This window comes from Thunnus maccoyii, chromosome 19, assembly GCF_910596095.1.
Source record: "Thunnus maccoyii chromosome 19, fThuMac1.1, whole genome shotgun sequence".
In the NCBI taxonomy this organism is placed as follows: Eukaryota; Metazoa; Chordata; class Actinopteri; order Scombriformes; family Scombridae; genus Thunnus; species Thunnus maccoyii.
This window is the reverse complement of record NC_056551.1, coordinates 4,752,115-4,777,603: the sequence shown is the minus strand read 5'-3', so window position 1 is coordinate 4,777,603 and position 25,489 is coordinate 4,752,115. Positions and strand designations below refer to the sequence as shown.

General features: G+C 38.1%; 1 protein-coding gene across 2 annotated transcripts in view; it reads left to right on the top strand.

Annotated features, from left to right (window-relative positions):
- Positions 1–25,489, top strand: part of LOC121885622 (ras-related protein Rab-27B-like) — a 69,276-nt gene that overhangs the window by 21,168 nt on the left and 22,619 nt on the right. Inside the window, exon 1 of one of the 2 annotated variants that reach the window (XM_042395275.1) lies at positions 14,996–15,753. The exons of the other annotated variant lie outside the window; for it this stretch is intronic. The gene's annotated coding sequence lies outside the window, so the exon portion shown is untranslated. Of the gene's footprint in view, positions 1–14,995; positions 15,754–25,489 lie in introns of those variants that run through there. 2 annotated transcript variants of the gene reach the window in all.

Sequence of the window (25,489 nt, the reverse complement as noted above, 5' to 3'; positions counted from 1 at the left end):
CTCCACTCATTTATATTTTCTATATTAAAAATGAATCAAATGACAACATGTAATGTAAAAAGGCCACTTGTAGTCAGTGTACTCCATAGCAGGCTGCTCTGATTGTAAAGCAAAAGTTAGCAATTAGGTAACGGTTTGCTAACATGATAGTTGAAACAACTTTATACAGTGATTACATTTCAGGGCTGTGTGTCTGTCGGTTCGTGGAGGAGTTATACTGCCTCCTAGTGGCTGGAAATCCACCACAGTTAATACAGTTCAATCCTCAGTTCTGAGGATTTAACTGTGTATCCCAGTGTAACTGGGATACATTCCAATAAGTATGTCCTCCTGATGTCTGTCATTTAAACTGGACAATGACCGACCTAGAAATCTACCTGAAGGTGACGTGAGTCGAGCTTGACGAAATGAACTGAGTGGTGAGACTTTGATAATGAAATAAACCGGAAACAATAAAGGGGAGAAAAGTAGGGTTTTCAAAAGTGAGTAAGTGATTTTCAGACTTCCTTGCCTGGGTTTTTCCTGTCAGGTTTGGTACTGAACATGCCGGCCAATCTTGAGAAAGAAACAAAATAATATGAATTGTTTTTTTATTTTATTTTCTTCATTCTTTGTTTTTTTTCTTGTAGAATACCAGATAGTTTAACTATTCTGACCTCCAAAAATAATTTCAGTGATCATAACTGCTCACCATTCACTGACATATGCAATGTGTGATGAGGGGTTGCAAGTAGCAACTGCTTAAATTTCAGGGGTAAAAAGGCAAAAAGGTGGAAACCACTGATGTAAGTTACAGTTAAAATTGCAATTTCGAAATATACACGATTTAGCCCTGACTTTCTTCTCTCCTTTTCTTTTGATGTCTTCTCCCCACAATCCTTTCCTTCCTTCATCGCACACTCATTAAAGTCAAAGAGATATTTACCCTCAGATGACTTGAAATTCACAGGCAGCAGCCTAACAAATGCAGCCAGACTCATTTTCATCTGTGGATGGTTTGGTGGAGGGATCCATTATTTATGACTGAGGTCGTATAGAGCTGAATCCACTGGGAGTCATTGTGGTTTCCAGCTACACATCCACATTTTAGTTCCTGTTTCACCCTTCTCCAGACCATTGAAGGATAATACTTTAATACATTTTGAATATGAAGGCTGGAAACAAGTTGAGAAACCTTCGATTTTGCCTGTGTTTCTTTGAGCATGTGCAGAAAGGATGTAGATCTTCCAAAAATAGGAAAAAAATCAGAAAGTCTTTGCTTATACTAACAGATATTATCTTTTGAGTGGAGATTTTTTAACCACCTCTTGCAATTTGATTAAATACATCTTGAAAACATGTAATTTGTGCCCTCAAATGAATAATATTACTTATTTTGCCAGCTTAATTTAGTCATTCATACCCAAATTACTTAATTTTACCCCTCAAATTATTTGGTAAATTGTGGCCTGTCAGAAAGTACCTCTGTAGCCTGCTCCTCATCTCCCAGGTTAGTGGTCTAAGGCTACATTAGCCGCTACTAACATAACACACCTGAATCATGTTTTCATTGCATTGTGGGTAATGTAGGTGCCATATTTTGACAAGGAAGAAGAAGGTGTGTAATAAAAAAGCCTATATCTTTTACTGTCCATCATGAGTACTATGGTTATACTAAATTGGTGGAGAATTCTTTTAAACTTGGTAAATCCACCACATCACCAAACTCATTTGGTCTAATAATGGGCCTACGTTTCTAGGGATTTTATTGTTTGAATTTTTGCGATAATTACTGCCAATACGATACCTACATTTCGAAACAAAATTCAAAACCTTTTTTTTCATTTAACAAAAGAAACTGCATCTCTGAATTGTATGTGTAGTGATAATAAGAGTGTAAGAGTGATTGTGTTTCCAGCTGAAACAAAGCATGAGTTGCATCATAACCAGAACCAAATATGTATTGTTGCTGCATTGCATTCTGGTCTATTTCCTGCCCCTGTGGGTGTAGAAATTGCCTCTTTCAACATAAAGTTGTCCCTGTATGGTTAACTGACACTGAAAGATGGCAGATTTGAAAAATATCATGTAATGTAACATGTATTTTGGTGCTGGGAAAGTTTTCAGATCCTTGTCAGTCTTTAGAAGAAATGAACCACATCTGCTGCTTCATCTCTTGAGATGAGTTAGTGTATGTCTAACATCATGAGGGGGTAACAAATCTTTGAAATGTCAACTGCTATATTTAAAAAAACAGATAAGGGATGATACCATGACATAGTCTCTGCTGGTTGTGCTACTTAACCCTACTGAAACCACAACATGTTTTTTACTTAAGTTTTTGTAAATATAATTAGTTTTGCTACCTTATGACAGGCTAGCTGTTTCCCCCTGCTTTCAGTCATTGTATTATGCTAGGCTAACTGTCTCCTAGCTGTAGCTTCATATTTAATGGGCAGATAGGAGAGTGGCATCAATCTTCTTAGCTAACTCTCCATGTCTGGCAGGTTAATTTTGTTATGTGTGGTTTTCCACTTGTGATGTTTTAGTGAGAGCTTGTTGTAAGTGGAAGCTAAGTGATTTTATCTGATCTTTTGTGATGGAGCATTTGGCTGTTTCTCTTTTATCTGCTGGACTAAGCATCAGACTCTGTTAGGAAGAACTTGAAATGAATACTTGTACGGCTACCATCTGACACAAATCTCCTTCATCTCATCCTCTTTGTGTTTCATTGTCACATCTTCTTCCCTTGTCTTTTCATTTTCTCTTCTTTTTCCTTCCATTGCTTCTAATCATCTTCTTCCTCCATCTATAGAATTATTTTTCTGACACTTTCTTTGTCCTTCTTAATTATTCTCTCCTCATTATTTTGCCTTTCTGTTCCTTCTCCTGGTCTGCTTTTCCTACATCTTCCTCCTCTACCTTGCTTCCTCTATTCTACCATCCTCCTATTTTTTCCTCTTTCTTTTTCTCCATCTCTTCCTGCTCCCTTATTTCTTTATTTTTATTTCCCCTCTTGCCCTCCTGTGACTTCCTTTCCTCTCCTTCCTTTCCTCTTCTTTCCCTGCTCTCTCCTCTCCATTTGCTCCTCCTCTAACTTATCTTTTTCCCCTCCTCGGCGGTGTAGTTGTTTTCTCCTGCTGCTCCTCATTTGGGGACTCGTGACTCATACACTGAGCTTCAGCTGACGTGACTTTATTATAAGTCAAACAGAGGCGTCTCTTTCTCTCTCGCATACATATCATCAGCAGGAAGTGTGTGAAATGTGAGAAGCACAATCAAATCCTCTGGTAAATAACTAAATGACACGCACGCACAGAGCAACAGCAGCACATGATGCAAGACAACTCAGCCGAATAATAATGAAATAATCACAACATCACTTGTGTTTACTTCATCCTAAACTGTTCCCCGTTTGTCTGTTCTTCATTCTGACTGGTAAATGCTAACACCGCAGTGCTCCACACACACACACACACACACACACACATACAGGCAGTCTGCTGGAAGCTGGAGGCTCATGCATTTTTAAACTGCAGTGTTGTCATCAGCCTGTTTCCTCTGTCTCTTCTGCTTCCTTACCGTCTTTTTTTTTCCTTCTGTATTTGTCTCCTAAATAAAAGGTTGTCTTTTGGAGTTGATGCTAATGAATGAAGGAGAGTGTCCTCCCAAAAAAAAAGAATGAATAAAGGCGGATGGGAGGCTGTTGTAATAGAGCCACAAAGTTAGCGTAAGTAAGATGTTGGGTTGGTTGGATTGGTTTGACAGTGCATTGGCTGCTGGTTGCTTCCTGTTTTCTACTGATGGTCCATGTTGGTTTCTTTTGACCATGTGTGCCGAAACCTAACCAAACCTTAACCAAAGCAGTCAGAAAACAGTCACATGAATCATTTTTGCAACAGTAATTTCATTTCATTCGTTTTGGAAGGCTCTGACCAATAATGTTGTGTTGCCAATAGGATCAGAAAACACAATGTGAATAGTGGATTGTGGATAGTTGTGGTAACCAATGACAGATCCTGTCGTTCAGTTTGGGGAGCTTGTTGGAATGAAGGGATGTAGGAGTAAAAGCATTATGAAGGAATTCAATTTCCATTGACTTTTCTATCAGCCCTGTAGATGGGTTATTAAATGGATCCAATCAAACCAGATTATTGAAGAAGTTATGTTGCTTTTTGTAAACATCAGTGAAATACTGCAGGCAGCAGATTAGTGTTGTGTCAGGCTGCAAAAAATTTTTATTTTCATTGTCCGTTAATCTGCTAATTACTTTCTTGATTAATCAATTAATCATTTGGTCTATAAAATGTCAAAAAATAGTAAGAAATGTCCGTACAGCCCAAGTTGACACCTACAAATTTCTTGTTTTGATTTACCAACAGTACAAAACCCAACTGCAAATCCTCACATTTGAGAAGCTAAAACAAGGAGATGTTTGTACTTTTGCTTGAAAAACGACTTTGAGGATTAACTGATTGTTAAAATATTTGCTGATTCATTTTCTGTCAATCAACTACTTGATTAATCAACTAGCCATTGCAGCTCTTGTATTGTGCATGTACACATATACAGTAGTACAAGAAGAAGCAGGTACTGCATGGCACAGCTGAGGCTGGTGGGAATTTTGTGGGAATTTGGTCATAAACCCAAATTATTAATATAAATTCAAGTTTTGACCTGATGGTGGCACTAAATGAAAAGTTAAGGGATCACCAAAGTGATTTTTCTTCTAGACAACATGGATATCTGTACCAAATTTCATACCAATCCATTGAGTAGTTGTCAAGATATTGCACTAAAAACCAACAATGTCAGCCTCATGCTGGTGCTAGAGGAAAAGTCAAGACATCACCAAAGTCAGTAGGATTCACACTATAAGGATTGTATATGAGTGTACAAAATTTCATGGCTATTCATCCAATATTTGTTGAGCTATTTCAGTTCAGACCAAAGTGGTAGACTGACTGACTGTCTGACTGACATTAGCCAGATCAGTGCATCCCTGTTCCCTAACTCTGGGGTTTAATAGTTATTAACAAGGTTCAGGAGTTTGGAGAGGCAGCAAGTGACAAAATCATCTCAATGTTTACAGATTATTAAGGTGTCTGACTGGAATTAATCACTTCTCCGCTGATATTTCAGAGACATTAAACTCTGTGGAAACTGAGATTGTGAGATTTAGTCTGGCTGACTATAAGCAAAATATGACATGTATAGTTCAAGCTTTTCTATGTAATCAACCTGACTGACATGAATCAGTTTTTCACTTTAACCCTTCAAAGTGTTAAAATAACCAATAATGTGAAGAATATCAGTATACAGTAAGATATTTCTCGTTCCTTTGTTTGAGTTGTTTTGTCTCTCATTTGGAACGCAAACTCTTCAAACACAGCTAATGTGAAGAATTAATTAAAAGTCCTGTAAACACAGTCCTCACAGATTGTCTTGATCAATAAATACAAATGCTTTCATTTGTCTCCATTAATCGATTTGCTGTTGAACACAGCTGCAGTGTTAAATAATCTAAAAGAAAACAGGATGTGATCATTACATCAGCGACAGCCATTTCTGCTGACTCGTCGACTCCACCGCGGCCTGTGAAGATTGTGACCTTGTGACATGATGATGAGCAGTCGAGCTACAATGATCTCCATTGTACTGGCAGGACACAACAATCTGAGCACTCCCTGAGTCACATTTTGCAACAATTAATACCTGTTCTCTCCATTTTGTGAGAAGCTGTTGTGTTACGACACACAATTCTGGGCTCATGCAGAATGTCTCATTTTAGAGGTGATGTAATCATCAAGCTGTAACATCAGCATAAGATTTATTTAATTACTCTTAACTACATTCACTTCTGAGAAAAAAAGCCCCATCTTGTCCAAACCCAAGTCTCAGTTTTTAAAATTTTCTTAATGTTTTCTGACAGCTGTGATGTGTATTTTTTCTCTTGAAATATGGATAAGATACAGAAATAAACTTTACTGAACTCAAAGATGAGACTTTCCTAATATGTGCAATCTGTAATACACATGCACATACATGCATACAATGTGTAATATGCTGAATATTACATTTTACTTCCTCCTGAACCACACCAATTCCTTAAAGTTGAACATAAAAAAGACTGGGATCCTAGTGTTGGATCCAAAGGTTAAGAAGTGGCATGTCTGTGCATATTTGAAGTCCCAATCTTGACAACTGACCAAGTTTACAGCTATGCTTACGGCTTGGTCAGGCTGTACTGCAGAACAGTAGTGCTTTGAGCCAAATGCTAACATCAGAATCACTCACAATAACAACGTTGACTAAAGTTGGGCCTTAAACCAAAGTATTGTGCAAAAACATCAGTGGATTACCAAAGGGTTTACAGTGAATCCTGAAGGGGGCATGAATATGTTTACAGAATGTCCAGTAGATGTGGAGATGTCACTCTGAACCAAATAATGCTAAATGAAGTCAGGGAAGAATCCCACCTTAGGCTCCGTCCTCTTGGAACCATAAACTTCTGTACAAAATTTTGTGGCAATCCCTTAGATATAGATGTTGAGATATTTTACAGAACAAGTGAAAATTTTGACCTGCTGGTGGTGCTACAGGAAAAGTCAAGGAATCACCAAAGTAATTAAAATTCATCCTCTGGGCACCATAGATATCTGTACCAAATTCCATGGCAATCCATCCAACAGTTGTCAGGATATTTCACTAACAACTAAAAATGTCAACCCTGAGGTGGCACTAGAAGAGAAGTTAAGGGATCACCAAGGTCATCAGGATTTATCTTCTGGGGATCATAAATGTATGTGATAATGAATGTGACTATGAAAGTACAAAATTTTGTGGCAATTCATCCAATAGATGTTGCGATACTTCATTCTTTTGCCATCCATAGAGCTGTGTCACTAGCATGTGTTTACAGTGCTCATGCATCCTGCATTAAAAACCAGCAACTTCACATTGACTCCCCTAATAGAGACATTCAGCAACTGTACCTTGACTACCTTTGTCTGTATGGTATGTCACAGCTAAGAGTTGCACAACATTATTTCTGTAATGTTGGAGAGTTTGTGGATTTCCAATGTTTAAGTCTGAGATTTTGAATACAATTGCTAAAAAAAACAATAAAAATATTCTCCTGTTGTTAAGGACCACCTCGTCTTCGTGCTGGGAATTGAACCGCTGACCTTTCGCTTACAAGCTGTCAGGTTTGCTTCTCATATGAAAAAGACTTGGGTGTTGTGTTCTGCTGATAGGCGAGTGTCTGTTACTGGGTAAACTGTTTTAAATAGGAAAGGACATTCCTGGAGTGTTTTTAACAGGGCTGTAATAGAAACTGCATGACTGACTAGAGTTTTCTAGAGATACTGCAGAAGACTGTAGTTGAATCAAGAAGACATCCTTAAACTTTGCCATCTATTTTGATCCTTAAAGGACCAGTCTGTTGCCTTTGCATGTTTTAGACCACAAAGTACAAATCCTGTATACTTTTCATTATTGTTATTAGATTTCCTTCCAGGTGCCATAGGTTTCACTTCATTTCCATGAAAATCAACCTACACAGTCTTTAATCTTATTGCAGATAGATGAGCCATCACAGTCAACTTTTAGTAGTTTCGTTGTATTTCTAAGTTCTAAGTTAAACTGTTTTGAAAGAGATTTGCTCAAGGTTTTTTGACAGCGACATAATTTTGTCAAGAGCTGTACTGCACTAGACATTTGCCATTTAAAAAATGGGTGAATAACCAAATGAAACATTGTGATGTCGTGTTCTGAGATCAGTCAGTGGCTCAGCTGCCACACACACGCATGCACACACACACACACACAAACAAACACATTCCCACTCAACACGGACTGCACGGATGGTCCAGCGGTCAAATTGGCATGAATGATGCAAGCTGAAAATTCACTTTGCTTTCTGTTTGAACACACTTAATGGAGTCCATCCCTGTCTAGACAAAGGGATGGAACCACACAACATACTGCTGAGGAAGGTAATATTGTGTGGCTGGGTTTTTAGTAATCTGTGTTGTTATCTTTCAAATTCAGTAGCCTATATTTTTATCTGTGGTGTTTGTTTTGACTTGTGCACTTGGTCAAAATTGTAAATACCAAAAAAAAGGACTTTCAGTTTTCAGAGACAGCTAATGCTAGCTAACCGCAGGACAAACACAGCACTGAGTGTTCAGGAGCTGCTGATGACTCACCAGGTGATGATATATTATGAACAGAAAGTAAAGTCTAGTGGTAATCAGTCCTTATGTCAGCAGGGTAGACTACCTAGCTTCAGTTTTCTGAGCGGAATACACACTTAACAACATAATGGATCCTCCCAAATGTTGAATATTGGAAAGGGACAAACTGCTTAAATCACTTACAATGCATAACCAACAATTTGTGATCTTTGTTGGGAAAAAAGGGGAAAAAACAAGGTTATGACATGTTCCAGCCAGTATAATGCACCACAGAAGTTCATCTCATAGCAATGCAGACTCTCAATTGTCAGTCAAACTCTGACATGGGATACATCCACCCACCGGTTTTCACAAATATGTTAAAAAATGTTTTTAATCCTCTTTTGAAAAATGGAAAAAATGCACAATAGCTGCAGTATCATTGACATTCCTGTTTCATTTAGACTCTCTATAAATGTGAGAAATAATTATATTTTGCCACACGTCTGGCAGAGAAGTATGAGGTAAATTCGATCAGGCAGATAGAGACCAGAGGAAATGTTTCTACTGCAGGTCACCATACCTTATGTTGGACAGCAGTGATTTGTGTCTTTCCTGTGTCAGGCTGTTGATTTTTATTATTGGCAGTTATGGCAAATGGTTACATACTTCATCTTGAACACACAAACACACACACACACACACACACACACACACACACACACACACACACACACACACACACACACAAATACACACAGCATTCCCACCATTCACATTCTGCTGTCAAAACTGATGGCAGCAATTACTGTCGTATGACCAGTGAACCCTGTTAAACTGATGCTAGTTTTGTGTGTGTGTGTGTGTGTCTTAGTCGTGAGCATTTGTACTCATTTACATCTCTGTGTCAGTTGTGTATCCATACTCTGTACCATCCAATACATTAACTCTATTAAGTGCTTCTTTCTGGTTCATTGGGAATTGTGGGAATTGCGGTTCTCGACTCGGGGCATGTTTATGCTGAATGTCAAAATCTTAGCAGATTGTTTTGGACCCAGTTGCCCTTTTCACATTCGGCTAATGAGGGTTGAGGGATTGAAAATGTTTCCCAGTATCTCACTGTTGATGCATATATAATTGCCGAGAAGAATGAAAGAAAGTGTGCAATATACCAACTCAGTGATGTGAGTGCTTGTGTTGTTTCTGTAATTCCATTGTTTGGACCAGCGGCCTTTCACATCTCTGTGTGCCCTCAGTGCATGATCCTATTAAACAAATCATGTGGAACAGAATGAAAGGCTAAACTATCCTGTACTAAATTTATATAGTAATGTCATTGTCCTGCTGATGCTGCCATATTGACCCCCAACAATATTCACTTAGTGACAGACAGACTAGGCTGCTTTCAGTTACAACAGTCATGTCAGAATCAGGAGGAAATGGGACCAATTTTTCTACCAATTAATAATATAATAATAATGATAAATAATATATTTTATATGTAGAGCATAAGGTAGCACAGGACATCAATCACACATTAGCAATTAGCATTAGTAAAGCAGTTCTAAAAAGGTGAGTTTTGAGTAACTTCTTAAGCTTAGATAGATTGGAGCAGTCACAAATGTGTTTGGGGAGAAAGTTCCAGAGGGAGGTGGCAGCTATGGAGAAGTCTCTGCCTCCCCAGGTTCTCCATGACTCCACAACTAAGCAAACTCCATCTGCAGAAGAAAGCCGTGAGATATGCTTGAAAGTAACACCCGGTTAGTTGACCTAAAATTGAGAATGTTTTGCTTGGTAATTGCTGTTATCAAGGTCGAACGTAAACCTTCAAGCTCAATCTGTAGATTATTTTATTTTTATATTAATTTGTTAATTGTTTGGTTTATAAAGTCTCAGAAATTGGTGAAACTGGCATACAGATATGCATTCCTACTGATATTAACATTACTGTTCATTGTTACTGGTATCAGATGTTGGTCACAATTTAGAAATTATGTGAGGGATAATCATCATGAGTATCCCGCTTATACCATGGTCATTTGCCAATAATATAAAATAAAAGCATTCGCAAATTTTGATTAAAGTTTTTCTCTCAAAATCGAAAGGTTATGAAGCAAGAGCTTACCGTTGTCATGACAACATGCCACACTGTACACGCCGCCAGCCTGAACCGAGGCCTAAAATTAAGCCTAAAATTAATTGTCGTTAAGCATAACTGCAGAGTATGTCTTCAAATCATTCCTTTGTTTTTAGTAGAGAGAGTATCAGTATATTAACTTCCCATTTTTTTGCCTTTTTTGTATTAATCTCATCCTTCTCTTCCTCTATCATTTTAAGCTCTTCAGGTGTCAATTCCTTCTGCCGTTTTTTGCTTGGTTTCTTTCTTTTCTTCTTTCTTTCTTTTTCCTCTGCTGCGTCCCATTCTTCAAAACTTCATAACAAGTAAGCTTTGACAGCTGTGCTCTTTAATGTTGCTATGGTTACAGGTTGGGTAATGGATGAATTTAGAAGGATGATTAAACTTGAGTCGAACTATGTGTGCAATACACGGATTTAATGCACATCTGCCGGCCAATCAGAAAAGAGTATTCACCCAGACCATGTATAAGTGCAGTTATGTAAGGGAATCAGAAATTAGCAATTCAACTGACTGGATGTAACTTTGGATAGATAGTATGAATGACATTAGATAAAAAAAATATGACCAGTGGAAAATGGATAGAAGATCTTTGTCTCCAGATCATACCAGGAGAAATGATATGTTCCTGACATCCAGATCACCCTAGCATCACCTTTAACATAAAGAATAGAAAAGAACCAGTGGAGATCCGCTGAAATGAATGTAAGATCTGATGCAACAGAATATTGTATCCTGCTGTCAGTGCCTCCTTACAGAGCCAGTGATAGATCTTGTTTTGTCATGGTAACTGTCAGTGTTGTGGTTAGGTGGCCTTTAACATCACCTAAAGGTCACCAACATGAGCTGCATGATGCTTCGCCGTCTGGACACATGGAGACTCCAGACCAGCTGAGATGGGAGAGGAGAGATTTTCTCTTTATTTATTTAAGCTCTTTCAGCCACATCTCTCCTGTCATCACCTTTATATTGTCTCCAAAAATAATGCAGGAAGTCAGACTCTGAACAGTGGTGTCTGAGAAGGACAAATTTCATAAATTAAATATACTGTATGTTTGGGACACAAGAGGTACAGTTTATTATTAAATAAGATATTTCATTTAAATCAATCAGTTCTCATGTTTTCATGTGACATTAGTATGATTTCAAATGTTTCTGGTTATGGGAACTGCCAAGGAAACAATCTCCTGTAATTATGCAGGATCATTTGGTAACCATGGTAACATGCATGTGCATCAGCGTATTAGTGATGGGTTGTGGTTGTGGAATTTGGCAGTTCTTGTATTCATTTCTTTATTAGCTTTTTCCGACACCAGAGAAAAAAAATAAACACATAAGGTAAATGGACATTGCAATGCATTTATGTAGCACTAATCCAAAGCACTTTACAGTTTGACACACACACACACACACGCACGGATGTTAGCAAACTACTATGCAAGGTGCTGGCTTGACCCTCAGGAGCAATTTGGGGTTTGGTGTCTTGCCCAAGGACACTTCAACATGCAGAGAGGATCGGGGAGCTGGGGACTGAACCACCGCCCTTATGAAGAGTGGACAACTTGTTCTACCTCCTGAGCCACAGCTGCTCATTGACTACAGTGCTGCGTGACTTGTTGTCGGTCACTAGAATTTGATTTATGGTAAAGGCTTGGTCACACCAGCCTTGAAAGCAGCTAAATTTGCAGCAAAATCAATTAATTTTAATGGAATTACCACAATCAGTGAATTTGCTTAAGGGGCGAAGTAAATCTGCACAAATGTTCAACTTTGGTGAACTTTGACTTCTTCTGTTAACCTTTGAGGGAACAGAGAGCTCAAATGGAGCAGCTGTCATAGCTTATTAGCTGTTTGTCACCTTCTCATTTTTAAAGTATTCTGTTGGAGTATAAACCGCTTCATAAAAGAGGAATGGTTTATAGACAGTTGTGACACAGGAGCTGATGGTACAAATAAGTAAACTACATGAACTTATTGTTCTGTTTGCGATCGAGCTTCTCAACTGACAGTTAGTAAGCTTGCTAGCTCAAAGAGGTTTTTATAACTTTATTGAGTGACTCAGTGGTGTACAAGAAGGAGGTAAAGAGCTAGTTATGCGGATGTGGACAGCATGTTAGCAGCTAGCCTGCCAGCTACAGTAGTTTACCAACTAGCCCTGAGAGCTGTCACTACATCACCAAGCTTCTGGCACCACACATTAGACACGCAGATGAATTTCAGTTTGCCACTTTCTGGTGTGACCTGTCCATAATGAACAATGATCACAAACACTATACAATGAATGAGAGTACCTGTCAGCCATCTTGGTTTGTTTGTAATAAGTCAGCATGGACCCAAAACAGGAACTAAAAGGCAACGATGTACCTTTTGTATCTTTTGTTTCTCCTTTGTGTTAACGAAGTGAATCAAACTACAGATCGGAAAGTGACACAAATTTCAACCATAAATTTAAAAGTAGCAAGAAAACTAATATGCCTTAGAGTGTGAAGGGAGGAGGAGAGAAGAAGAAGAAGAAGAGTTGTATTAGATGTTTTTCACTCCCCCACCCTCTGCGTCTCTGCTGTCTCTTTGTGTTATTGTCAGTGTGGATGATTGAAGTTTCTAATGAAGCTGTGATGGCTGCCGGCCAGCTGAAGACACGCTGCTGCTATGTTGTCGCTCGGAGCAGACTGACAGAAGCTCAGGACTGAAATATTTGTTTCTGTTTGAAACAAAGAAAAACAGATTGTAGCTGGGAAGAAATGCCCTGGAAGTAGTAATATTCTCATTGGCTGCTTTTCTTCTTTTCTCGTCTTTCTTGTTCTCTCCTCCTCTCTACAGTATGATGGTGAGAGGTGGTTCAAGGAAATGATGACAAAAAATGGGAAAATAAGAGTAAATTTAAAAAAAAACTGCAATTATTCACAAAGAAGTAGTTGCCAGGTGTTGTCTCACACTAACACACACAGTAGGCCTCATTCACAAACAGTGCCTACACACAAATCTGTGCTTAAACTGTGCTTGCGAACGTTTTAAGCACAAATGCGGAATTCATCAATATGTTCTCACCTGAATTTGTTCTTTCTCTGTGAACAAAATGAGAACTGCCTTAGACCATGCATATGCACAAATCAGTCCCACACTCTTAAAAATTATATAGTCAATTTTTATTCAATGTAAACAGTATATTAGAACCACAATTATTTAAAAAAATATTTGGCCTAAATATACAACATTTAAAAGTGGGAAATTGCTAATAATACACAACTTATTTACTAATTATAAAATTAATAGTTAAGATGGTGTAATCCATAAATCATCATAAATGTAATGAAATTATTAATTTATTAAAATTGTCCTGTTCCCACTCTGCTTTTAGTACATCACAACCTGTTGTGGACAGAGACAAAACACGTTGCAGCAGTAGAGATTTATTTAGATTAATTCCACAGATCTACACATTTACCAACCACAGTTCTGCCAATGACATGTTTACAGACAAATCTGCCTTTTCTGGCTTCTACTTCTGTAACTATTGTTTGCATTTTACTAGCAGTAAAGTTTTTCTACATTTTTACCATCACAGCCCTCTTTGCAGTGTGTGACAGCTCTCTCCACTGCTGCACCGCTCCAACACAGCTTTCCTTATGAGAGAAATGGGGGCATGGTAGTATGCTAATTACTGATAGTGGGCACGTCAATGTAGAATGATTCTGATTCACTAACATACGCACGGTGGTAAGAACAAAATTGGCCAGTGTGCATGTGTCATGAATCTGATGGTAATTTTGCGTGCAAAATTATTTTGTGCGCAAAGTAAGAACATGCATATTAGTGAAGGAGGCTCAATGATATCAGTAGATAATGTACCTTGTTGTATGGAGGGACAACCAGGGCTGGATATTATATATATACACTATTATATATACTGATATTAAAATGATGCTATTCAAAATTTTGCGAGCCTTCTTTAAATCCTAAATTTCTCATATGTTAAATGGTAAAGCAGCTGTACAAGAACTTTGCCAGAATAAATACAACTCTAAAACTGTGAATTTAAATAAAAAAGTGAACAATCAAAATGCAATGAGCACTGCAGCCTCTAGGAAACAGATTCTTTTAGGCTATTTTGTATCTGATCTCAAGAGTAACCTTATAGTAGGTTGTAATTCTTCACTTTAACTATCATCCATGAGACTCCTGCTTTTCAGTGATGAGAAACATTGAATGTAAAATACAATACTTCAGTGGGAAAACCAGCAGCACCACCCACTGCTCTACTGAGTAAATATCAATTAATAATAAGATTTGTTTTACTTTATTCACAATTTATTTTGAAGTCCCTGTGAGTTTTGCGACATGTGTCAGAGTTGACTTTTTGTTTAAGCTTTGGATGACATAACATACAGAATGTGTTTCCTCCATTCAAGAATGTACCTGGGGCAGTACGGAATCATTTCTTACCTACTTCCTGTTTTACTAGTGCCAACAACACACACACATACACACACACACACACACACACACACACACACACACACACACACACACACACACACACACACACACAACAGTTTCCTCTACCAACATGACCTGAGGCTGCTCTACTCTGCTCTTACTAACTGATAAGGGTGTGTGTGTGTGTGTCCAGAGCTAGCTTACTGTAGCTCAGCCCCACCCTCTCATTACACAGGGAAACAGAGTTAGAGACAGACAGAGAAGCAGAAAGTAGCAGAGCGGGAAGAAGGAAGAGCAGAAAGAAAGAATCCGGCATCTGAACCTCAGTAAGTAACAAGCCAGTCAGTGAGCTGTTCAGTCAGTAAGGCAACCAGTCAGCCACTTTTAGAAATTTCTACTCAGTCAGACTGTAAAAGTCAGTAACTGAGCAAACAGTGAACTAGTCAGTTAGATGGTTAGTCAGATAATCTACCAGTTAATCAGTTAGTCAGTTGATTAGTCATTCAGTTAGGTAGTTTTTAGTGTTTTTAGTTGGTTGGTCAGTTAGTCATTCTTGTAGTCAGCCAGTCTTGAGTCGGTTGGTTTGAACTGTCAATCAGTTGGTCAGTTACTGAGCAGTTTTTCAGTTAGTTATTTAGTCATTTTTTCCTTCATTTTGTCAGTCAGTTGGTCGGTCAGTCTCTCGGTCAGTTATTTTGCCAGGAATTTCAATCAGCAAGACAGCCACCAAGACAACAGCAGCAAGGCAGAGCCATTAAACTAGTCATCCATCCATCCCTCCAGCCAGCCAGCGAGTCAGCTGGTCAGGTCAGTCGGTGAGGGGAGTGGCTCTTTCTGCTCTGCTGCCTCCAGCTGAATGGTAGTCAGTCAACCAGTCATCCAGTGATCCAGCCTCCCACTCACTCAGTCAGTCAGTCAGTCAGTTGGTGGATATAGATGCAGGACTGCTGGTCAGCTGCTCTGGACGGCTCGTATCTCCCTCAGGATCTGACACAGTTGAATCAGCTGAGGAGCCACCGAGAGGTAAGAGACTCAGACGCTCGGCAAGATGTTTGTTTGGGTAGTTTGCCAAGTACATTTTGGAGCTGTTTGTTGAGTTTTGTAGGCATGTGACCAGCCGCAAGGTAATCTGAGAGAGACAGGGAGGGTTTGTACAGAAGTAGGAGTTAAAACGAGATAATTTTGAACAGGGAAATGCAATCTGTGGCTGTGGAATGTGATCACACCCTTTTCTTCAAGTTGATAACTGTTGGTGAGTTGTTTGTGTTCAGCTGCATCATCCAGGCAGCTCGTTATCTGAGCTGTGAGCAGCAAACCAGTTGGGATGGAAGTTGGTCATGAATTTTCTCTCATGCTCAGTCTCATGATAGTGGTGATGTGATGGAAAGCAGGTTTTCTATGAAAACTTGTTTTTATTTAGGATTGACTTTAATCAACTGAGTGCTGTGATTAGAAAATATGGGGACGGTTTGACTTTTTTTTTGTTTGAATTTGAATTTTTATTTGAGTTTGAATTTTTGGAAAATGTCTTTTAGCATCACCTGAAGCACTGCTTTGCAAAAGTTGAAGAAATTAGTTTAATCAAAATTTTTCTTTTTCTTTTTCACTTAAAAAAATATATTTATTTGTTGTACAGAAAATCTGACCCACTGAGGTTTTGTGGATGTGCTCATGACTATTTTAGCCAACTTAATGATTGATGACTGATTACACCTTTACAGTACATACTGGGTCCTATTGTTTCAAATCTTCAAAATTTTAAATTTTAGTTTTTTTCACAGTAATAATCATATTCATCTTTAAGTCCGGCATTTTTTGAAACAGTAGTTTTAAAGAAAAAAAGACACAAAGACAAATGAAAAAGAAAAAAGTCAGACAAGATGACATATAAAAACATAAAGAAAGACACATACAAACCAGCAAATATATACTTCACATTTTAGGAAACCTCTACAGAAGAAGACTGATTTGCGCTGATTTGGCTTCTCTGAGAGTTTTAGGGAGGCTGATCTAAAGTCGGAGCTTCCACAGCAAACATGTGATAATCATGCTGTGAACTTGTGTGTTCTTTCAATAGATTTATAGATGGCATAACGGCTAGCGACCAAAACCAGGATTCAAATTGATGCAGCAGTAAAAAATGATATAATACCATATCTTTAAGTCCTGGTCACACCAGTATTTAAAATGGTGAAATTGGTGAACAGTAGTTAACCAACTAGCTCTATGACTAGTCACTACAAGCATACCGCTGCTGATATTCTTCATTTTTCTTGCTGTCAACAAATCTGACCAAAAGACCAAAACCAACAATGAATTGGTCCAAAACTAACAAGTGTTGTCTTGTGTAGCCAAATCCTGATTTAGCTTATTTCTCTGCACCATAGAGCTCCAAAATAATAGAAAAAATCAGCACATCAAACAGCCACATTGTTGAACAGGGTGAAAACACAGCCATTGTAATTTATTTTGAATCAATGCCACGTATACTATCCTGCTGCAATAAATACTCAGAGTACTAAATGTGTATTAATCCACTACTGCAGAAAATAGTCCTCAATAAATGTAAAATGTACTTCTGTTAGCTAAAAACTACAGCGCCCAGCTGTTTTAGGAAATTACTGAGCCTTTAACAAAAATAAACTATATATTTGTGAGCTGCATTTAAAGATTAAATGGTCTCATTGGAACCAGTGAGTTTGGGGCTCAGTGCCACAGACAGGGTAGGAAAGTCAGAAAGTATTGAGAGACTGACTGACATGCTTTGGTGTTTCATTGGAATAAGAAAAATATAGAGTAACATCAACTTAATCCAGTTATTTCTTTCAATTTTCTAAAAGCTCATTTAACCAGACACAACAGTTGATGACATATAATTCCGTAATTTGCTGTTGAACAACACACCTGATGAATATAGAGATGCTAAATCAAGAAAATCAAGCAATGATTGATGTATAAAACCCCAAAATGAATAGTTACAACTGAATTTCTTCTCCTGTTTCTATTTGGTGTCTTTAATTATCATCCAGAGCACATTCTTTCATTTTACTGAATACTGTTTGAATGAGACTGGTAAACTGGGTTGTGAGAAGCCACGAGCTTTGTTTAAACAGTATTATCTCAAAACTGGTTTAACTGCAGAGGGAGAAAAGTGTTGCAGGACACTGTTGAATATTGTGTCATTTGAAGCTTGTAATATGTTAGAAAACTTCCATCAGCTGCAGGATTCAATGGATGTGACTGAAAGTGTTGATGTGGAATCAGGTGAAATTCCTGCATGGGAATAAATGTTTCCTCCTTGTGTTAATGTATCAAAGCATTTCCTCTTTCATGATTTACAACAGAGGTTCCGAGGTAAATATTTGAGTCTAGAAATGATGAGTATGTTTGTTTGTTACCTTGCTCTTGGCCAGACTTTGAAGCTCTAAAAGAAAACATAATCGGAAAGCAAAGCGTTCCCTTTTCTGGCTATTCTGCTGATGTTATAGGGTACATAAGAACCTGAATGTTGCAAACTCATGTGTGTGATAGTTTGGATCTTAGTAAGGCACAAGCATAACATTAAAGCAATGATACAATTTTAAAAAACAACTATTAGTTCATTGTCTCAGACCTTGTTCTGAAGAGACAAAGTGGCTAAAAATTGGAGCCAAAAAATAGACTGTTCCACTACTCTTTGTCCCAAAATATCAGCTTTAAAAGGTCCACTAACAGCAATTTTCTTGCTTCTAAGGCTTTCAAAATGCCATGTTTACCTATGTCCTCATCAGGCTGTAAAAGGACCTACCTACCTTCACTTTGTAGTTTTTTGTCATAGTTTGCACTGCACACACATTTCTCAATAACAAGGCGTTCTACAGACCAATTTTAGCCGACTGTCTAATAACACGGCTCCTCAAGACCAACCTTTTTTAGACTTAAGTTTCAGAAAAGCTAAACTCAACAAAGATTAATTCTCTTATCGCTGTAAAAAATACCATGTTTGTTTTACAGTGAATTGTTGAACTTGGCTTTAGTAAAACCCACTATCGCCTTAATCTCCCTGCAAAATAAATCATTACTTTGAAAACAGTTCAACACATATCTGTCAGTGAGGGATAAAATGGGTGGAGTACAGCAATAACACAAATGTCAGCTTCACGTCGTGGAAAATGACATGATTTACAGCTGCAATAATGCATATGGTTGGGGAGAATTCCTTTATTACACTCATACCAGCCCCCTTTCCTCTCTGTGTCTGTGTTTAACAAGTCAGTCATATGACATATTAGAAGTGTAAAACTCTCTTCTGTTTATTCACAGTGGAAGACAAAGGTGTGTGTGTGTGTGTGTGTATATGTGTTTTATTATCCCTTCTATTCAACTACTGATTCCCATTGTGCTAAAAAAAAAAAATCTCCAATCAGCACTGACAGAAGCACCATGAACATTAAAAACTACACAAAAATATGCAACAGTTTATGTAAACAGAAGCACAATCAAAGCAACATGAAGAAAGACTAAAACACAAAAACTAAATGAATGTAGAATTATGAACAAATTTTCAATCTTGCCTGAAATCTCATATGATTGGGAGCTTAAATCTACAATGTTCTTCTTAAACAAGAACATGAATCATTTAAAGACTGAGGGTTTGTGGTTTTGTTTGCCTAAAATGAGGTTTTCACTGTTGTTATGGATGGTGCGGTTTGGTAACCATTTCCTGTGGGTGAGCCAAGTGGCGAGCTGGTTGTGGTTAATATAGAGAGATGAGGCCAGTGGCTGCAGGTATCAGCTTTGCAGCACAGCTCTCACTGATTATATTTAGTTTAGTGAACTGGTACAAATTCAACCTCTAAACCTGCCGTTCTACTGTAGTGCTTTGCTTTAACAATATGTTGATAAGTTCCCATACTAGAGTGCATTCTCTGATTGATGATCCATTGTCTTTTGATGTAGATTTAAATCCACATGGTGCAGCTTCACAGCCAACATGGTCCCACCAGGTTATTTGCAACCCTGTACTCAGGTTGCACCAAATAACACAGAGACAATTGAAAAAGTGAGTCTTGGCCCTCAAAAAAAGAAGAACTATGTCAAAATTTGTTGAGAGTTGAAAATGTAATCTGGAGGAACTACAGGAAAATGTCCCAAAACAAATTGTTTGTCAAATGTGATTTCTGATGTTTGCAGACAAGGTTCTAAAGTTCCTAAAAAGGAGGATCTGCAGATTTTCTGTGTCTTTTAGACACGTATGATACGAGCACACTGCATCTTTCACTTACTCCTCACATGCACTTTTCAACACACCAGAGTTGTCTTCCGGGCCAAATTAACAGGTGGATAAACGAGTTACTGTGATGGTGGTCAAAGGTGAAATCATTTCCAATTTACCCTCAGACAACAGGCAGTGACTGGGAGTAAAGAGATTAACTCCCAAGTGAAATGTCGACTGTTTGAAAAATGACCAGTGACATGAAAGTAATACAGATTTTAACTTGTATCCTCGTAAACTCTTCCAGCCTCACCGGTCAGCCCATCATTACAGACTCATGCTGTGCAGTGAATCTTTGTTCAAACTTATTGAACGTGGGTTTCCATATTTCATGTGTAAAGTGTAAATATCATATAGTTTCAATACTGAGCTGGAACCAGAATGAAACACAAAGAGCTTGTCAGGAGGAAATTTAAGAGCTGAGATTCTGAAGTTGTTGTTTTGAGACATTTTTCTTTATTTTCTTTTTACCAAAACTGATATTCTTTAGATGCCTTAGAGATTTTTAATTGAAACCATTGCTGTAATGAAACAGTATTGCTCATATGGAGAAATTAGAACAGTGTTCTTCCCCGGGCCCAGAGCCTGTAGGGGTTTTTGGTAGATTTTATATTCATTTGCTTGACAAATTTGTAATAAAACAACAGATTAAGCTTCACAATAGCTGTGAATTATCTCATTGTTTTCCATATGAAAACCCACCATGGACCTCTACTCGCTCCTGAAAATAAAATACATAACTCACAATTTAAAACTCTAACAGCAGGGATCATGAGAAGTTTTGACCCTAAAATTGGATCACAGGTTACAAAAGGAAACCCGTAATTCAATTGAGAGGCAGCAAACCAGAAGATGATGATAAATTATGAAATTGTATTGGTAATTTGATTTTGCTTGTAACACTGAATGCTTCTACATGGTATACAGACTTCAATTGTTGTCTACTGTAAAAAAAAAAAAAAGATTTTTCTCGTCTTGTTTCCACTTTTTAGTGAGTTAAACACATGACAACCGTCTGTTATTGCCAGCACTAAATATGAGGTCAGAGAATGAAAAAGGGAAAAGGATATATTGACTTAAGCTCACAAACAGGATATAAAGCTACTAAACTGTGTAATGGTGATAAAAAAAACATTAACAGTTAAATATACTTTTATAGATAACCAGTCAGGGCACATCATTTTAACTTTAAGACCCAGAGGAAACCAGAGAGCAGGGTGGGCGCTGTGGCTGATAATGATGCTGTGTGGTTTACTGTCCTGGGGCCAACAACACGACCATAAATCCAGTCAGCTGACTGATCACATGACCTTCAACTCAAAAGCAATGAAGCAGAGTAGATTCAAGAAAAAGGAGAGAATAGCTGAATAGAATACAGAAGAGAAAAGTCAAATAAGAGTCAAATGCAGGAAGTCAGAGTGGAGGTTGGTATATCATTACATCAGAAAGGAGCTGAGTAACACAGAAAGAGATGAATGATAGACGGATACTGGCTCACTATTATGACTTTCTGGGACAGCCACTGCTATTAGTTCTACTTGTGTTATCATTACTGTTATTAATTTCATCTGTGCTATCATTAATATCACTAGTTACACCTCTACTGTCACACTGTCACACTGACATTATTAGTTACACCTGTGCTGTCATCATTGGACCAAGAGTGGGGTTTTAAAAGTCCAATTTGGATCCAGTTCCAGGTTGGCAAAATATCCTCTGACCATGAATGAACAGTGTGTGTTTTTGTAGATCAACAAGACCAATAGAGTGTCTGATCTTCTCCGGTGAAACAGTCTAGCTGATTGTGTCACGGCAGCTTCAGTAGTCAGACTTTAAACACCGTCTCTCTCTTTTTTTGGTTCAGTAAGGAAAAATTCTTTGTTTAAACCTCAACAACTTACAACTGTCCCATCCTCTTGTTGTGTACAAGTCCACACTTGTTAAATGAAACCAGGTACAATCAAAAACGTCAGGGCTATTGGATTCATGAGACCCGCAGGTTACAGCACAATGCCCAGTTGTGTCTCTCCACATTAGTTTGAATTCCACCATAACGTCGTTCTGTTCCGATTGTATTCGATAAGGTTTCATGTGGCTGGATGTAATGGCATTAAGGTCCTGCACTTGAAAGGGTTTGTTTATTTCTATCAGGAGAGCAGAGGCCTTGAAAGACACTTTTGTTTAAGAATGAATTATTCTGAGGGTAATTTTCTGCTAAGCAGTTTGAGTCTGAGGTGACTTATTTATCTTATTTCCTTTGTTTGGCCACGGTGGGTATCACTGCTCATGAGACCTTCAGAATTACCATGAAACAATGAAATGTTAAAAACCATCACTTCCTGCGGGGCAGCAAAGAAGTACCAGACTGTGAGAAAGGGAAATGCTTTCATGAAGTTGACACGCTGAGTCAGATCACTGCTGTGTTAAAGCAGAACATATTGATTTAGATGGAAATGTCACAGGTTTTTACTGCAATACTGTAAACACAATCTGTTCTTATTACACTGGTTCTTATTTGTAGAGTGTTGAGAGAAAGAAGATATGTGTGGGCAATTTATTTGCAATTTAATGATGTGATACATTTCAATTAATGTATTTTATCAGAGTTTTGAGCAGTCTGTCCTTTTACCTTTTGATATTTTATGAAATTACTCCTGATATTCAGCCACTGAGCTTTAGAAGAAGGACGACAAACATTTCACTTCATTTCGCCTTATTTCTGTTGTCACAAAGAGCAACTAGTGTTGAAATGTGATTTCAGGATATTCCACTTTTCAGTCATTTCCGAATCATGTCAAAATATTGTGTTTGTCCAAGTATGAATATGTCCAGTAAATGTTAACTCCTTTTTTTTTGCATGTTTGTGCATGAGTGGCAATTTCCCCTGATGATGGCGTTAGAGGAAAGGTCAGGTGGTCATCGAAATCTTTAAGATTCATTATATGGAGACTGAGAATATTCAGAAGAAATTTCATGTCTGTCTGCACAGCAGTTTTGGGATAGTTTCCTTGAGTGAGTGAGTCACAGTCAAAAAGATCAACCTATCATCTGACGCCACCATCCCCTCACTTGCTGGTTACTGTGTGCATTAATGAAAAATGATCCAATAATGATTCCATAATGACCCCCCCCCCCACTCAAAATAAAATAACAAACCTGAGTTCCTCTATCATAATATCCCAGTAAACTCCAGATTTTAACCCCCAACGCTGCCAATGTTAGCGCCTTGCTCTGGACCTACTACACAGGCTCGACCCCTGCTCTCTGACCTCCTCGCCCCTCCTACTCTGCCTCCCAGGATCCCTACATCCATGCTGACCTTTCAGATCCAGCTGTGTTAGCTGTCTGTACAGATGTTAGCTTACCTCCTGCTGTGGGATTAGAGAGGGATTGAGGAAGCCTGGTGAGACTCACAGATGGATAAATGAATACATACAGTACACCTGAGTTGAGTCTGTCATATTTTTACTCTGATGTGGTCCCACTTTCAAACCAGTTTAACGTACTGGACAGAAACACTTAAATCATCAAGAACACACTATATCATATTATGTGTGGATTTAACTGTATCTGTTTGTCGTAGGCATGAGAGATACGAGCCAATAAGGAAAATGTCTTAATCATGTTCCTGTTGTGTTGACCAGGGGAATTTTGAGGGTGCACAGTTTCACAATACATGTTACTGTTCACACCAAACCAAGTATTTGCCAGTGGTTTGGCTTCTATGATCAAACCATTAGTAACTATGTAGAACTTATCTAAGACGCTTACTAACAATATCTTGCATTTAATGTCAATATTTAACTTCCACACTAGGTAGTAATCTCCCGTTGGAAGGAACCAAGTAGCCCAAACAGAGAGGGGGGCTGTGTGATGCAGGCAGTTCAATACCAATAAAAACACAGAAGAGCAACTTTTTTTTATATGCTATATTCAGGTTTTTTTTTTTAAGGCTAATTAAAAACACTTATTGTAAAGATAGAATTTAACAACTTCTAAAGCCATCCAATCTCACATATTTGAGGGGGGACGTGCTGCCTCAACTTGAATGGACACAACATCACTGGTGTTCATCTCTAAAACGCTGAAGTACATATGTGTAAGATTGTCATTGCAAACCTGTTGAGCAGTGGGGCTCTGCTAAAAACTGCAGATCTTTCTTTTACATTCTTAAGTTCGGTTTCCAAAGACACCAAATAACTCTGGACAGTGTGGACAGCTAGTATTGCCCCGATAATGTGATCAGTGAGTCACTATTGATCACTGTCTCTGAAAAGCAAAAAGAACTTAAAACACATCAGCAACAAATATTCTTGTAATTGGGTTAAAGCAGTGCAAAGAAATCCACCCGGCTGCTGGTTAGTTTCTCCTCATTGATCTTTCTGCCGCGTCATCTCTAATGTGCCTCACTGTTTTGCTAAGTGGGTCTGAAATGCTGAAAGGTTCTGGACAATCTGCGTGGTAACCCCAGAGGATGTCTGGATAAATTAGATAATCAAGGGTCAATCTTCATCCATGTTAGTGGTTATTGATTGTTGACTTCGGAGAATAGATTGGTAACGACAACAAAGACCCTCGGCAGTATCATCTGAACAGATGGAAAACAAATTAGTTGTCTGATCTGTTTAAGATGATCCAGAGGTCACAACAGTCAAACACAAAGGTCTCTGAAAAATATCTGCTGACCTTTTATATATAATAGATTACTGTGAAACTAAAGTTTTTAAACATCAGTTTGAGAGCCATATTTGAAATACTTATGACTAGCCTTAATGCATTTTTGTCCATGAAGTACTGACAGCTGCCATCAAATGTCTGGTCAGATTTGTAATGTTTACTCATTCGTTGTTCAGATAGTTGATTACATTTGAATCATAATTTAGCTAATTTTAAACTATTTTATTCAGTCAGAGTTCTTGTTTGGCTGCTAGTTAGTTGTTAAAATGATAATTTCTTAGTTTTTTTATTATTTTAGTAGTAGTCTTTATTGTTAGTTGCGAACTCACTACGCCTGAGCATGCGCTAATGCAAATCAAACATGTCCTGCTGTTGCTGCTTCATATTAAAAGTGTTCAACTGGCGAACCTCAGGGTGGCTTTTTTTTGTGTGAAGCAGCCAACAGAATTCTGGGACTGTAGTCTTGAAATAACCACAGGTATCAACCAGGACTGAACTCATAGGATTATGACTTTAAATGAAAGAATGTGTCTCAAAAGATGTCATCACTTTGGTATCAGTACTGAAACTCAGTTATATTAGTACTAGTAGTATTGTACCAGTATCGAAGATTTTCAAGATCCACGATACCAAGCCATACTTGTGTTTACCAATACAGAGTATCATTCAATAATAATTAGATGTCACAATTTTAGACGTTTTAACCTATTCAGCAGCTTCTCTACTGAAGCCAGGTCATCAGTTGATTTGAAATATCTGCACCCACCATTTAAAGTCAAACTAAAGACAGATTTTAGATGCTTGTTTCATAAAGTTTAAAAGCATGCT